The sequence below is a fragment of the Odontomachus brunneus genome, unplaced genomic scaffold (genome assembly GCF_010583005.1).
Source record: "Odontomachus brunneus isolate Ranch 3 - 2012 unplaced genomic scaffold, Obru_v1 Obru_scaffold_201, whole genome shotgun sequence".
Classification (NCBI taxonomy): domain Eukaryota; kingdom Metazoa; phylum Arthropoda; class Insecta; order Hymenoptera; family Formicidae; genus Odontomachus; species Odontomachus brunneus.
The window spans coordinates 275831-286703 of NW_022639651.1; the positions used below are offsets into that span (position 1 = coordinate 275831).

The 10873-nt window shown below is 40.8% G+C and overlaps 1 long non-coding RNA gene across 1 annotated transcript; it reads left to right on the forward strand.

The window, feature by feature from the left end:
• Positions 1 to 994: 994 nt before the first annotated feature.
• Positions 995 to 2978, forward strand: LOC116852079. The gene is made up of 3 exons (XR_004379685.1): positions 995 to 1220; positions 2717 to 2832; positions 2895 to 2978. It is a non-coding gene; the product is annotated as an uncharacterized LOC116852079 (long non-coding RNA).
• Positions 2979 to 10873: the final 7895 nt, after the last annotated feature.

Sequence of the window (10873 nt, forward strand, 5' to 3'; positions counted from 1 at the left end):
TCTAGGACACTCTTGTATATATATACAGGGTGTCTCACACTCTCCTCCGGGAATTTTGTGGGAACATAGAACAGGTTGCGGTGAACATAAAAGTTCTATACCGTTTTGCGATATTTGCAATAATTATCGAGATATTAATTGTAAAAATTTGTAAATTGCCATGCAGAATATGGTAAATGAGTTATAGTAGTGACGACTGCCGTCGTGTACTTATACTTTAGGTCAAATTGAACAAAAAAGTTCTCTACCATTTTCCAAATAATCACATAAATTTTTAATTATTAATTAAAGAAGATGAGTGCATTATCACGCAAAATCGTGCAATAATCTTCTTTAATTAATAATTAAAAATCTATGTGATTATTTGGAAAATAGTGGAGGACTTTTTTGTTCAATTCGTATAAGTACACGACGGCAGTCGTCGCTACTATAACTCATTTACCATATTCTGCATGATCATTCACAAATTTTCTATAATTAATATCTCGATAATTATTGCAAATATCGTAAAACGATATAGAACTTTTATGTTCACCGCAACCTGTTCTACGTTCCCACAAAATGCCCGGAGGAGAGTGTAAGGCATCCTGTATATATATACAATAAAATATATTTCTTTATCTTTATAATCTTATGTTACTTTGAAATTACTAAGATAACCCATATTTGGATTTCATTTTCAAACAATATTATAAATTTCTCTCTTTTCAGAAAAATGTAGATAACTAAAAATCCAATCATTTTAAAAACATCGTTTTTACAAGTATTGAAATGAACATCCAATTTGCTTGATAACATACATATCTATATTTTAAGATATAAAGAAAAAAGTGATAGAGAGCCCATATTTGTACCTTTTCCTCTGTATGTCTGAAGTTGGTAATCAGTGGACTTTACGACACAACACCGCGCAGCAGCCAAAACGGGACGAACTTTTGCATCAACTCAATATTTTGCGCGTCGTGCTTTTCTGCTCCTCTTTTATCATGCTGGAGAAAATATTTCGCTCGCGCAGCACCGTCGAATCTCGGCTCGATTATTAACAGCGGATCGCCGGCACTTCCTAAAATTACACAAACTCCCGCTGAGCCGTTTTGAGCGCACATACCGAGCGACACAGACGACGCCGGAGAAGCGAGGGAGGATGACCGATTGGATAGACTCACCGGATTCGGCGCAGGGTCGAAGCTACTGTCCGGAAATAGTCTTATAACTCGATGGTAAGTGTACTCCGAAAATAGCGAGATTCCGCGGTGCTGGTTTTTCGTTTTTGAGCGTCTGGCTATCTTTCTCTCTTTCTCTTTCTCGACGAGCAAGTTCGGTGCGTCCTCCGAATGATTCGACGAAAAACTCCGTCACGTCTTTGTTGCGAAATATCGCAGACTGATCATTATCGATCCGCTGACCAATAATGCTTCTGTCGCGCTTACAATGACAATTTACGGACCGGCAAGAGAGAAACAAAGCGTCGGATCACGACGAGCGTAAACTCATTTGACATAAGCTTCTGGATTTCATTCTTTTCGCAAGAAATACGAGTTTAATAATTTAGTGCCTCCTTTAATTTTGAAATGTAAATTTCTTTTACGATTTATACTATCTACGAATTGATGTAAGAAAGACAGAATGTCCAATTATAAAACGTAAAGTCAACTAACACAAGTCGTCGATATCATTTCTGTTGTAGAAAGTACAAATTTAACAACTTATGTACTTGGCGCCTCCTTTTAATTTTAAGGAATGTCATTTTATTACGGATTATACAATAATTTACGAACCAACGGAAGAGAAATAAAGTGCCGGGACGCAAAACGTAAACTCAACTGGATTAAATTTTTGATATTATTTCTTTGTAAAAAATCTTTATAAAAAATGCAAATTTAATAACAACGCATGTACTTGGTGCCTGCTTTTAATTTTGAAGAATATCATTCTTTTACGGATTACAATTTATAAACCAACGTAAAAAAGACATAGTGCCAGGTTGCAAAATATAAACTCAATTAGCATAAGTTCTTGATATTATTTTTTTTTTTTAGCAAAACACAACGCGTGTACTTGGCGTCTTCTTTTAATTTTAAGGAATATCATTTTATTACGGATTATACAATAATTTACGAACCAGCGAAAGAGAGATAGAGTGCCGGATCACAAAACGTAAACTCAACTGGGTTAAGTTCTTGATATTATTTCTTTGTAAAAAATGCGAATTTAACAACAACGCGTGTACTTGGCGCTTGCTTTTAATTTTAAAGAATGTCATTCTTTTACGGATTGCAACAAACGTGCAGAGAAACAGAATGTCGATTCACCTTGCGTAGAAATATAATTAGCCGGGTTGAGTCAAAAGTTAGTCTATCTAGTACAGGCGAGATAACATTTTCTCGTCACTAACTGATTATTCGCTGAAATATAACATCAGGTTTGTGATATAGCTGTTGTCTAGCTATTACATATCAAATATGACAGAGCAGATGACGCTGTCTATTTTAAAATATGTCTATTTTATATATAATCCAGCTATTATATCGCCACTATCATTTCAAAAAATTAGGTAGCAAATAAAAATTGAATATACGTTAACTTCATAAAAATTTCAAAGAAGCAGAATTGAGCATGACATTACTGGTTAGCAACTACTTATGATTTTTCAACTCATACTTGTACTTTTGTTTGCTTATCAGCTTATCAGCTAACTTATTTCTCTAACCACTAGGAAAAGTGAGCGTACATTACTGGCTAGTAGTGGTGTCAGACACAAATTCGCTATCTCGTGGCTAGACACCGACGAGGTTCAATTTCTACTAAGGACAAAACATAAACTCATATAGAGTAAGTTCTTGATATTATTTTGTTTATAAGAAATACTAATTTAACAAAAACGTGTGTACTAGGCGCCTGCTTTTAATTTTGAAGAATGCGATTCTTTTACGGATTACAATTTATGAACCAGTGGGAAGAGAGTTGAATCACGATGAGCATATAACGTAATATTTGGCGTAAGTTTATGATATCATCCTTTTTGTTAAAACAATACAGATTGTTAGAACAACAAAGCGAGTACTCTCAGCATCTCTTTTTAACTTTGAGGAATTTTTTGCGGATTACAATTTACGAGCTGGCGAAAGAGGGGCAGAGTGTCGAATGACAATGAGAGTAAGGCAAATCCCGTGCGAAGGGGGAGCCCCTCGCGGAGAATTCGCGGCATCGCAGGCACCTGTCAGCCGGCCGATTACGCAGCTACTTCGGCTATTCAAAATGGCACGCGTGACGCCAAACTTAATCGACGATCCGGTGATTCGACGCGGCATACGTGGGACGTGTCGGTCGATCTCAATTTATCCTAGCCGCCGCCTGCGACTGCTCTCGCCCACATTCGCCGCTGCGCTTTCCGCTTTAACGTAACATCGAAGTTGACAACCTTTGAATATTATTAGTACAGTGTGCGGAATGAGCTTTACGGGATGCCGATGTCGGGAACGTTATTAGAGCGAAAGCGACGTACCTATTTACGGAATCAGATTTCGACGAAGGACGTTGATGCACGCGAAAGGGAAATTGTGAAATCGTTTGATCTACGTGTTCCCGAATCGCAAAGAACAGCATATTTCGCGTTTTAGGATTTTTAGGTTTACCGCACATTGCGAGAAAATCGCTATCGTAGAAATTAGAGTGACTTTCGTTGAACTTTGATTGATCTAATTGGCGCTGAGTGGCGGCTTAAAATCGTTACCCGTATAGAAATTTGCCAAGATTTTCTAATCGATTATTTAAAATCATTACCCGCATAGAAATTTGTCAAGATTTTCCCAGATATAGCATAGATTTCGTTCAAAATGTCAACATTTGTAGCAATATTATCCCACTACGATACCAAGTGAGAATCCCAAAGGACTCTGTTTACAATAGAAATAAAAATATGAGAACTCGCGTTTTTTCAGTCGGTAATATCGGCATCCTATTTTAGCATACTATTATAATATTAAATAGAAAATTCCACTTTAATATCAATTATTATATTGAATAGAATAAAAAATCAAAAAGAAAATATTTTTAAAATATTTTGAATATTCTACTGAGTAATGAAACTATTTAGAAAGTCAGCTCTTTCCAAACATAGGTTCTCAACCTAGAATCGAAATACTACGAGAACTCGCGCTTTTCTCAGTTGGTAAAGTTGGTATATTTTTATAGTATCAAATAGGAAATGTTATTTTCATATCAAATATACACACATTGTTTTCATATAATAAAATAAAAAATAAGCAAAAATATTTTTCAAGTACTTTGAATATTTTACTGAATAATGAAATAATTTAGAGTCAACATATATATTCTGTTCATTTCTAGTGTAAAATAAAGACCAGGGAAAAAATATTGAAAAGATTTCGGGTTACCTTCTTCGAATCGCATGTTTGAAAAATTACACTTTTAACTCAAAGCCATAATTATTTTGGAGAACAGGAGGTTGAAGCTTAAATAACCCTTAACAAATTTTCTATAGATATCTCAATCAAATGTCATCTATCTAGTTTTGATAAAACAGATGGCTGAAAGTTCTGTTTTGCTAAGTTAAGGACGGAAATAAACCAGATAGAAATTATTAATTTTTTTATTATCGTTAAACGACAAATTACACAATTGGAAGTTAGTGTTGGAAAATCCATAGATTATTTATCATAGATTAGATTAATCAGAGTTTAGTCGAAGTGTGCTCTCTAAATATTGTGCATTACAATACAGACGGTAACCGATCTAATGGATTGATTTAATTTTTCCAGGATACTAACACAAATGTGTATAGTCATTTACATAAAGTTTGAGACATTTATTTTTCATGAATTTTGGAATCACGAAATTGAGGCGGAACTCCTGATGACATCAGAAGCGAAAAAGTGTATACCCAAAATTTCTGTAAAACACTTTGAGATAAAAAGATATATCCAAAACATGACATTTGCAATCGATTAAGCGCACTTCTAAAATATTACAACTTCTACACTCCTCTTTTGCTCTAACAACCAATAAATAACTAATAATCAGTAAAATTAATGTGACAGTAACTATCTTAAGCTACATTTCCTTATTTTGTCACGTTAATTTTATGGTTATTATTTGTTACAACAAAGGGAAAGAGCATTTTAGGTGTGTTTGTTTGATTGCAAATGTTATTTTTTGGAAATATCTTTTTATTTCGAAATACAGGAATTTTGGAAGCATATATTTTCGCACTTCTGATATCATAAACCAAGATGGCGACGTGTAACCAGAAGCGTTAAAGAGACTGCGACCTTATGAACACGATCTTGCGTAGCGAAAGGTTTGAGAGTTACCAAAATTTTAAGTACAAAACGAATAAAGATAATTTATAACCAGTGTAAATATTATTGTATTATATAAAGTCATCAAGAAAAGTGTCGCAAACTTTATGCAATCGACTACACAGTTAGACGCATTCAATATTTCTTTTTTAATTCAATCATCGTCGTTTGATCCAAGAACTCAAAAATGAAATTACTTCTTTCAGATTTCCATAAATTCACTTTTGAAAAGACTAATTTCGCAGCAGAATCAGCGGGAAAAGATCGAGTCAAAGTGAATTTGGCCGCGGTTAGTCTACTCGATGATCTCGCTTGGTGAAATTAACCCAGCGTTAATACGGCATATAGGCGCTGCGACCCCTCGAGCACTTCTCCTTCTCGCATGAACTGTTCTATGATACGAATGTATAGTCTGACACGCGTGAGAGGGGTGTTGGGTGTGTGTGCACGTGCGTGCGCGCGCGCGCGTCTGTACGAACTGTATGATGAAGCGAGTACAATGCTGCATCTATGTATGTATATACGAATCTGGTCACACTAGTGTAAACTCGATCCGTATGCAAGTACATCATATATATATATATATATATATATATATATATATATATACACACACACACGCGCGCGCGCGTGCATCGCCGGCTATGCGCATGCATTTAGTAGTATTCGCGCGCGTTCGGCGTTATGTTATATTTGTGTACGTGCGTGAGCGGAATATGACACATAACACATAAGTCGAAAATAGCTCATAGAATGTTCCATTAAACGAGCTGTGTGATGAAGTGCTGTCGGATTCGCATCAAGCCTACCGCTATTTCGATTCGCGCGAGCCACGGAATCGCGCAAGTCGAAAATATTCGACTACGTGGAAAATGTTTGGCCGCAGAACTCGCAACGATCAAGTGCACAATCGCAGCTCGTTCGAGGCAAGATGTTTTCGCATCGATTAGCATCGTTATCTCGGCTCGAAACTGCCGCACGAATTGGAGTTTATTTTTTGACATTCGGCGAAGGGTGACTGCGGCGACCCTCCGTCTTCAACTTACTCATCACCGCTCCGGGTATTCGAGAAAGTAATTTTCATTTGAGCTATTCTATCGCCCCTCTCGAACGAATGATTACATCATCCGAGGGGGATGTGCGTCGTTCGCAAACCCACCCAGCGGCGGATTAACTTGATGCGCAACCCCGTCACTAAAATTCATAATCCGTATACGGGCTGTACAACATATTTCTCCGAGCGCGAGATGAAAGGCTCTCTCTCTCTCTCTCTCTCTCTCTCTCTCTCTCTCTCTCTCTCTCTCTCTCTCTGTAAATTTATTATTTTTCGACAGAGAAATCCTCTCACGTGAAAAATAAAATCGACAAATATCACGAATTTATGCGTCACACAGCGCGAATTACAACGTACGCCTGTGACAAGCGCAAACATTAATAACGACAATAAATTGAAATTCGTTAATAAAAATAAATTATGCAAGGGAAAAGCCAACGTGCGACCAAGATGTGGATGCCGACGCACGAACAAAAGAATTATCGGTAACTGCCTAATCGGACCAACATAATAATTGTCAATATTATGATTTGGGTGAGAAAGTACACCTCAATATGTCCTCGATATTTTCGCTCCCACAGTTCTCGTCTTAGAGAAGAAAAGTATCCTGCAAGGGGTGACATGGCGAGGTATACACAAAGAGCAGATATAGCATTCTGCTGCTCTTTACTCAAGAAACTATTAGGTTACCGAATAATTCATGCTAGGTCGCAACCCGCCAATCCGGTGGCGCGTAGCGTACACGACGACGACGCCGAATCTAAAGTTCGTGGGGTCGTGCGGGATGCAACGAGAGTGGCGAGGGAGAAAGAGGGAGAGAGATACAGAGAGAGAGAGAGAGAGAGAGAGAGAGAGAGAGAGAGAGAACGATGGCGAGAGAAGGGGTGAAAGGGGGAGAACGAGAGGGAAGGAGAGAGAGAGAGAGAGAATGTTAGGCTAGGAGAATATAACAGAAACTGGTGGAAGGGAGAGCAAAACTGAGAGCGAGTATACTGTGTTGCCAATCTCACCCTGGCACCCTATATCCTGTGGGGGGCATAGCCACCCCGTTCGCCTCATAATCGTTTCTCTCATTCTGCACACTCTCGACACACAGAACATAAGAGAAAAGAAGAAAGATGGAACAACAGTGCGAGAGAAAGAGAAAGAGAACGAAAAAAATGAGAGAGAGAGAGAGAAAGGATGAAAGAAAAAGAGAATAAACGGAAGAACGAGCCAAGAGGGAAGACGAAGGACGGCCACTGAGGCAGATGGGCAGAAGTGAGGCAGACAAACTGGAAAGGAAAGAGAGAAACAAAATTGGGAGATGGACGAGCGGCGCCGAGAGAAAACGCGACGAACGGCGGGGAGGGAGCGCGGATGAATGTGCCGGAAAAAGAGAAAAATGAAAATGAGATAGAGATGGATAGATTAAACAAGCGGGACGAAAGAGATAGCCAGTCGAAAAACGCGCAGCGATACAAAAATCGGAGCGGAACGAGCAGATGTGTAAAGGGGAGTGAAAGAGAGAGAGGGGAGATATACGAGATAGCAGAGAGAGAGAGAGAGAGAGAGAGAGAGAGAGAGAGAGAGAGAAAGAGAGAGAGAGAGAGAAAGAGAGGGGGAGAGAGGGAGAGAGAAAGAGAGATGGCAAAAACGTATAGAGAAAGGGAGAAAGGGAGATGGCGAGAGGTAAAGAGAAAGATGAATGCAGAGAGAGAGAAAGAAACAGAGAGACAGAGAACGAGAGCGAGAGGGAAAAAGAGGGGGGATACAGCGAGAGAGAGTCGAGTATAAGGCTAGAGCTGTTGGCGTTCCGACCCGACCTCTCATCCCCATTCCTGTCTCCACCCACCCTTCTGAAGCAACCCCTTCCACCCCGCACTACCTCGTCCCCTCGTCCCTATGCCTCCACCCTCGCCCACCATGGCACAACCACCCACCTATCCAGCCCACCGACCAACCATACCACACAGTAACACCCCGACCGACAGATCAATACCTACCAACTACCAAGCTGCTCCCAGATTATCATTCTATCCGACTACTTTGAACGGCCCCGAAAATTGAGTGACCGCGCCGTTTGAGATCCGCGCACCTGATGCACGCACAAACGAGCCTCGCACGAATCCCAACCGCCGCTGCCGGTGCAACGAACCGCGGCCGCGCATTCGTCGAGTGCGAGACTAGATCAATCATTGGCGCGGATGAACTTCGTCGCTCTTCGCGCGCTCGCTTCGAAGAGATCCGCATGTACGCGCGCGAGAGGGATGCGACATAGCTGCCACAGAATTACGCGAATGTCGCGTGCTAATCGCCCATTATAAAAAAAAATTTTTTTTATAAAAGAGAACTCATGGCCGACTCGTCAAATAATCTGCACGCTGGAAAAGTGTAAATGTGGGACGCATATTTTCCATCTGCAAGCCCCCGCAAATGTCGACATGTAACGACCGGACGCAGCGGACGACGAAAAACACGGGAAATTTAATATAAAACCCACGCACCGATATTGACAGCGCGTTCTGATGCGAAATTTTATTTGTATCACCGCTCGCGACTATTAGGTCTCGCTGAGCGCGCCAGACGAGCGACGTGTACATACTCCGCGAGCCTCGGAAGTCTCAGAAGTGACTTCGACTTGGAGCCCGCGGAAAGTAGGTCAAATGTCCAAATAAGATTCTCCATTTGTGAGCAGAAGGGGGAGCAGCGGTGGTGGCGGCGGCGGCGGCGGCGGCGAACGCGCGATTCATCAACGGGAGCTCTTTATCCACTTTTACCGGCGCGATGAAATTAATCGGATTCCCTGGTGTGAATCGCTTTGATGGAGTGCACTTTTGCGTTCTATCAACTACGTGATTTGGTTAAACAGCAGCCAGCCGAACGAACGGACGGCGCGCGTCCGCGCGCGGGCTGGAATTATCGCACTGGAAACGCGCTATCGTGTCCTTTATTATTCTTATTCCTCGCCACGTTGTACTCATCCGTAATGAGCAGGCAATTTTTCAGAGCCGAACGACCTTATGATCGCATACGCGTTACGTCAAATTAAAGAGCAACAGGTGTCTCTCTCTCTCTCTCTACTAGCTGCTGCTGCTGCTGCTGCTGATCATCCGATGTAGTTCACGTTAAAATAGTAGCGCGGCGCGATATGACGACGCCGACGAGATATATATTCATTCTGGGGCGTACATACTACACATACACATACATATATATACACAGATTCACATACACAATCAGGAAAAAAGTACCGCGATATTATCGCGTGAAATTGGATCTCTAAGCTCCTTGAGATCTCAAATATCGAACTGTAATCGAACAGCGCGCGATTAAACGTGCAGTGTTTATAAAAGCGGCTGATCGATTAGTCAAAGAGCCAATACGTGGTTGTTTCCTTCGCGTATAGACGGAAATAAGCAGTCAAAGAGAGAGAGAGAGGGGGGGGGAGTGGGGGAGAGAGAGAGCGGGAGATGGAGAGAACGTTTACAAAATCTGTGTCTAAGTACTCTCTTAAAGTAAACTCAGTAAAAATGTTTCTGATTGAATTGGTAAAAGAACTATTTCACCGACGGTCAATGAATATTCATTCATTTTCAGTGAAAAAACTTTACCGCTTCGTCTGATTTCTCTCTCTCACTGATTTTACCACTGATTAACCAGTGGAAATAAGATTCCACCATAAAAAATTCGTATAAAAAACAAATTCATTATATATTATACCAAATCCGACTTTCTGTGTTTGTGATGACGAAATTGACGGCTTCCATCCACCTTGCGTGCTACGACACTGTGTTCGCAAAATGCAATAATGAAAATAATCGCTACTATTAACTAATTCCTTCAGCGAGATGTTACTAATCATTATACTTATGACTGAACCAACAGTTACAAGTATAACATTTCAGTGAAAGAGCACAGTGGTTATATTTTGGAGAGTATATTTGACATTTCCTAAAAAAATTACTCGTAATCAATGACGCTGAATATTTGCGTTTAAAAAGAGAAATATTTATTTCACCTCTGCCATTTCGAGTCTCACTTTTGAACGCGCTATCGATACTAGGCTTCGTCCCGAGCGCTTGATCGCAACCTCATCGATGTGGACTCCAGGAATAAACTAATTTCGCCGGCGGAACGTTTGGAAAAAGGGCGAGGTAGATTCTCATTATCGACTGTCGGGTCTATAAAAATCGTATACACGTGGGAACGTTCAATTACTCCGACCTTAACCATTCTCAGCAAGGACGCTCGCCGAGGAAGGCGCACGATACGTCACCGACGGAGTCGGCAACGTCACGAGGGCGCCAGCGGGTGACGTCAGTGGCATGCTAAATGAGATTAGGCTTGCAAGGGTTTATTTGCGGCCCACGCGTTTTCCCGCCCTCGCGCGACCGGAGGAAAATGCTGCGCGATACGCACCATGTATCTACTTACGCGACAGCGGCGACGCGTCGTCGTGGCGCGCGATTTTGAATTTCGTGGGCGTAACTTTTTACGATCGCATCCCCCCCCCCCC